Source organism: Varroa jacobsoni, unplaced genomic scaffold, assembly GCF_002532875.2.
Source record: "Varroa jacobsoni isolate VJ856 unplaced genomic scaffold, vjacob_1.0 scaffold_150, whole genome shotgun sequence".
NCBI classification, from domain to species: Eukaryota; Metazoa; Arthropoda; class Arachnida; order Mesostigmata; family Varroidae; genus Varroa; species Varroa jacobsoni.
This window is the reverse complement of record NW_019213052.1, coordinates 300,378-305,677: the sequence shown is the minus strand read 5'-3', so window position 1 is coordinate 305,677 and position 5,300 is coordinate 300,378. Positions and strand designations below refer to the sequence as shown.

General features: G+C 42.9%; 1 long non-coding RNA gene across 1 annotated transcript; it reads left to right on the top strand.

Annotated features, from left to right (window-relative positions):
- Positions 1 to 6: 6 nt before the first annotated feature.
- Positions 7 to 4,683, top strand: LOC147753867 (uncharacterized). Its single transcript, XR_015314678.1, has 3 exons — positions 7 to 384; positions 1,302 to 1,905; positions 2,279 to 4,683. It is a non-coding gene; the product is annotated as an uncharacterized LOC147753867 (long non-coding RNA).
- The last annotated feature ends 617 nt before the right edge of the window (positions 4,684 to 5,300 follow it).

Genomic DNA, 5,300 nt, shown 5'->3' with positions numbered 1-5,300 from the left:
CTGAATCCAGCTTTAAAGGTAACTGGCAATTTTTTTTTGTCTTTAACGTTATTCAATTAGTAGCCCTGGTGCAAGGTGACACCTTGATGAGTTAAAGGCTCCTTAATAATAACTCTGATCAGATGAGAATAGACCCATAGTAGCTGGTATCGTCACTTTAGCCGAACTCCAGCGCTCTTTGGTAATTGTCGACACGCTCGATAAGTGGCATTAATCTAGGTCCAGCATTCGTAAGATCGTAATTTTTCAACGGGACAGGTTGGTCCGTTCTTGAACGCCTTCTGCTCTACGACACCTAATTGCAATCAGTGCACGAAGAAGCGCCCGGCCTACGTTTCCCGATAGAGCGAACAAACGAGGAGAAGCCAAATTAATTCTGTTCAGGTAAGTTGAAAGTTGGTCGGGGGAAGTTTCGAAAAAGTTTCAATATTCTTTCAACTAATTGGAGTTATGTGTGATCCGAAAGTGATTGTTATTTGAGTAACGTTGCGAGCGCGCTAATGGTGATCGAATATCAAATGCCGCCTATGGATGCTCGTAATGTTGCACCCTGCGATAACTACGCCTTCCATTGTTATATTTAAAGATATATCGCCTAATAGTATGGTATTTCCGTCACTATCTAAAAATTCAATCCAGAGGAATTCGTTTTTGAAGCTGATATAAGTAATGACAGACATTGATATTTGTATAACGTTTAGCAGTCGCACATCAAAACATTACTACTGATGTGTTTTTTACAAAATTATAATGCGACTTCATAATGAAACGTAGACCACGAGAGGTACTCTTATAGGTAGGTAGTAACCGTATAAGACAGATCGTGACTGTTCTGTGGGGCAATGTAAATCTTCAAGGAAGTTTTGGCTTTGTGACTAAGTACTGTCAATCTATGGCAAATACTTCTCCTATTAGTAACCCATTCCTACACATTTCACATTGGTTCGACAATGTATCAGGACCCATTATTGGAGTGTATTACAGATGTATTAATTTTAACTTCACGGTATAACACTCGATAATGCAGGTGTACATTTAGCGACTTCCTTTACAGTCGCAGTAAATTTTCCAACGAAGTAGCAAAATGTTTAGCTTTTATTCCGGCCTCTCGTGCGTTTTGCAAAATTTGATTCTGGCAAATCTGCTGAGTCAAGCATCAAAGGCCTTCAACGCATTTCCATATCTCCTATTCTGTACCTATGTCAGCATTCAGATCTAAATACAGAGAGCTTCTTACTGACAGCCATATAACAACCTTGTCTGCGACGTCACACCACTGTGATACACGTTGGCGTTTTTAGTCAAGGACGTAAACGAAGAGCAAAAGACTGGAGCACTCGTGACGATGCCTTCGTGTGCGGCCTCGCCTCAGCCCTACCCGAGTAGGACGCTTATCCGCCCCCGATGGCCGCATATATATTTTTCTCCCACCGCCACTTACTCGCTCTCCATAGGCGGTTGCCTCACTCTTTGCTGCGCCTGTGCGAACTACTGATGCTATCCAAGAGATTCAACTTAATCTACTATTCCGTGCTGACTCCTGCATCTCCATGAGAATAACAAAGAAAAGCGCTTCTTTAAGTGGACTGGGCCTGAAGCACCCTTGGACGGCGAGTGACTGCAAAGGACTCGCTAAAGCTAGCTGTTCGCTCTGTTTAGCCACTGTTCGTGCTGCGTTCTTTCTTCTATTTCGGACCGTTTTGCTACCCTCCGCTAGATATTGTGTGTAAGGATTACACGGGAACGAGGACGAAAACTTTTGTACACAATATGTGATCCAATGGTGCAATTGGGGCTAGGCGGAAGATGGCTCATGAAGTGCGTTAAGTGTCGTGGGACTGCGAGCCATTTGATCAGAATGTAATTTTGGTAGGCATGGCATTTCCAAGCGAATATTCAGCTCAGGTAATTACAAAACCGTAATTTAAAAGTAAATGTGAAGTATCTGCGAACATTCATAATAGTCCTAAGGTAAATACTCTCAGTAGAAGATCGCTGCTTCAACTATATGACTCCCCTCACGAAGCGAACTGTGTTTGTCCCTCGCTCGAACCTTAATAGGTGTTTCCCAATTGCTTTAGACCAGATCTCAAGCCTAGATCACCTTTTTAAGTGACTTTAAGTTTGGTAGCGAAACAAATCTCTGTTACACCATTACGGAAGCATGCCTAGACGAGCGTATCCTCAAAGTTCCACATCGCAGTTGGTCTTCGATCCTTTATCTTGCATCGACATCGACATGACAAATGTCTTACTGCCTAAATTGATCTTTGTGCAGAAATGCTACCGTTTGTTTGCAGGTAACTAGCTACTGGCTGATGATATCGAGAGGCAGTTAAGCCCTACCGTACTTCAAGGCGTCGGTTGCTAGATGAATCGCGAAGTGGGATCTTTCTTTTTTAGATTCGTATTTGACTTCCGGATTATCATCTTAGCCGTTTAGAATTACTTATTTCAACCTTACGGAGTTGAATGCCGTCTTCGTAGAATCGCTCAACGTTATGCGCTATTATTAAGATACTCGTTCTTCGTACATCGTAACGAAAAAGGTTGCTTTTACCGCAGGCTCTTACAAACAAACGATTGCGATCTATTAAGTCTTTACTACAATATAGCAGTATAGAGTTTTGTTTACGCTTCAATTTGTCGCACGATATAACTTATACCACTAGTCTAGCATCAAACCACAACATCGATACTAATGAGGCCTATTTTGCATCCTTAATTAATTGTGCTAATCTATGTTCTAGAAAAAGTAGTGATATTAACACACACACACACACAAACAACTATGATCACTGGTACCCTCGATTTCTATGCTATATACTAAAATCGGTTGTGTGCCTCAGTCCAAAGATGTAGGAAGATCCAAAAACGCTGAAATACATGATCTTCAGTCCCTACAATGCCTTTAACGCAACCCGTCACCTGTCTAACTAGCTCTTTACCTAACGTATTTGCACTGCCCCGACTTGGCTTGGAGCACTCCTGGTTTTCCTACAGACTTATCTAACCGTTCTCAGTGGAATCATCTCATCGTTTTTTAATTGTAAAAATAGCGGAGCTGCTGGTGTTGCTACTGGGGCTGATGGCCGATGGTTAGAATAATGGCGGCAGCCACGGCAGCAGCTTTCTGGCCACGGTGGCCATACGTAAAGTTCTACATATTTATTACTTTCAAAGAACTAGGCGGAGTAAAGAAGATGACCCATCCCCTTTTTGCTGCTTGTTACTTTAGTCTCCCGAAAGAAATGGCTAAGCAGGATTCGACCATCCGTGAAACTAACAGCTTCACTTCTAGAGGCGGTAGAACACTACACGACACGCCACAAGCATCAATAACGGGAGAGTTTAGAAGAGCCGCTGTAAGACTAGAAATAGGCGCTAACGTTCCGGAACGACCGTATTTCGTGTTACGGGGGCGGCCTTTCTCATAGGCGGTTCTTTGTCACCTCCTAGAGAATTTTCTCAAAAACGCTAATCACGTCACGAGGAATTGAGCTGGGTTACAGACACGTAGCACGAGAATGTGTTATTCTAGATACCTTACAATATCGGAAAACAAGTAGGACAGAGCGATACGGCAAACCAGATTGATCAAGCCAGCTATTCGTAGGAACCCCTTTTGGATTGTTTCCTAGCGCTAGCGTGCTTAGTTTGTTAATTATCGCGATAAACATCAACGAATTCGCTACTTCCGTGATAATTCACCGGCAACGTGTTTGTTCACGCAACTTAATATGATCTGAGGTGGAAATCAGCGAGCATATAGGACAATTGCGACAATGTCGGCTAACTTGGTCGAGCAAAGGAGGGGACTCCGTGCGGAACTCAGTGCGTGCTGCAGGAGGATGGAATGGAACGCCACTAACGAACTCATGAGGCAATCCTTGGTTTGAAATACTATTAGACTTAGTTTCTAACGAAGACTCATCCATGGAAGTTAAACAGTAACAGACGAATATTTTAGCAATGAAATCTCATCTGCATAATGCATTAGCACTTAACCAACTAAAACAAGGCCCGAGAGCGGATAGAGACACTTAATTTTGTTCAGAGGAACAGTCACCTGAACGGAAGTTCCAGACGTAAAGCCGAAAGCATTTATTTAAGCATCAGTCCACTTTAAAAAGAACCAATCGTGCGACAGCGATGAACAGCGTCGCTAATTGTCACAGCTGAGTTATGAAAAGCTGTGAACTTTGAGCTTTTTGAAGTGGTGGACAATATGTAGCATTCTTATGGTTCATAGGGTTTAATGGATTAAGTTAGCATTAAAGTTACAGTAAACTGAATTTTCAAGAAACATCAATCTAATGTTTAGCGAAATAGGTCATATGCTTTTTTTTCCACGTCCTAACTGTCGAATTGATATCTCCAACCCACCGGCCCATGTCCAATCTAATTGAACCCAGCCTTTTCCGCAGGTAAGGTTTGCAACGAAGTGTTTTTCAATACTAAAGCTACAACGAAGTCAATTTTTCTTGAGATAGTCTCTAGTGAGGACAGGCAGCTTCTCGCTCGTCTCCTAATTAACATTCTTACAATTCCACTGCTTACGAACACATTAACGCCGCAGACTTAGAATTACATACCAGTAGTGTGATATTGTTGTTCGAATGATGGGTTTACGTGACGTGGTGCTTTTTACAACGCATGAGCTTCTTCAATATACGGATGCGCAGCTGCACGGATAACACATGCATATATAATGTTTTCCATGGACTACTATTATTTATACATACTTAACGCCTCTTAACGGTAAACAAACTTTTTTACCGTTTTAGTGTATAGTACCTACAAAATTGGTTACTTTACAAGTCGATAGAATATCCGAAAAAGAAAAGAGTCGTAATCAGTTTGTCGCTTTACTATCTAACAGTATAAGAAAATAGTGCTGCTTTCTCACAATTTTCGTCGTGTGCTTTCGTTGTGTCGGAAAACGGCGCGCCTGTAGCAGCCTTCCTTCACTGGGTTTAGCAGCTAGAAGCTGCCAGGGGCGAATGGGTCGTCGAAAAGTGGCCCAGCGAATCAAGGAACCAAAAGAAGACTCACAAGGCGGAACAGTTTGACGGGCACCGGATCTACGGTTGCCCACTTTGGCCAGCAATACGAGCAATGGGCGGTACGTAGGCAGCTAGATGGGTGGGTAGGCAGGGCGAATGTAAAGAGAAATACAGGAGCGCTCTGCGAAAAACCAAATAACCTGCATCACACCCACTCACTTGGCTCTTGCAGAGCCCTCAGCGCAGCCAGCGGACCGCCTGTCTGTCAGACTTGCTTTCCCGTGCTTCTGAACC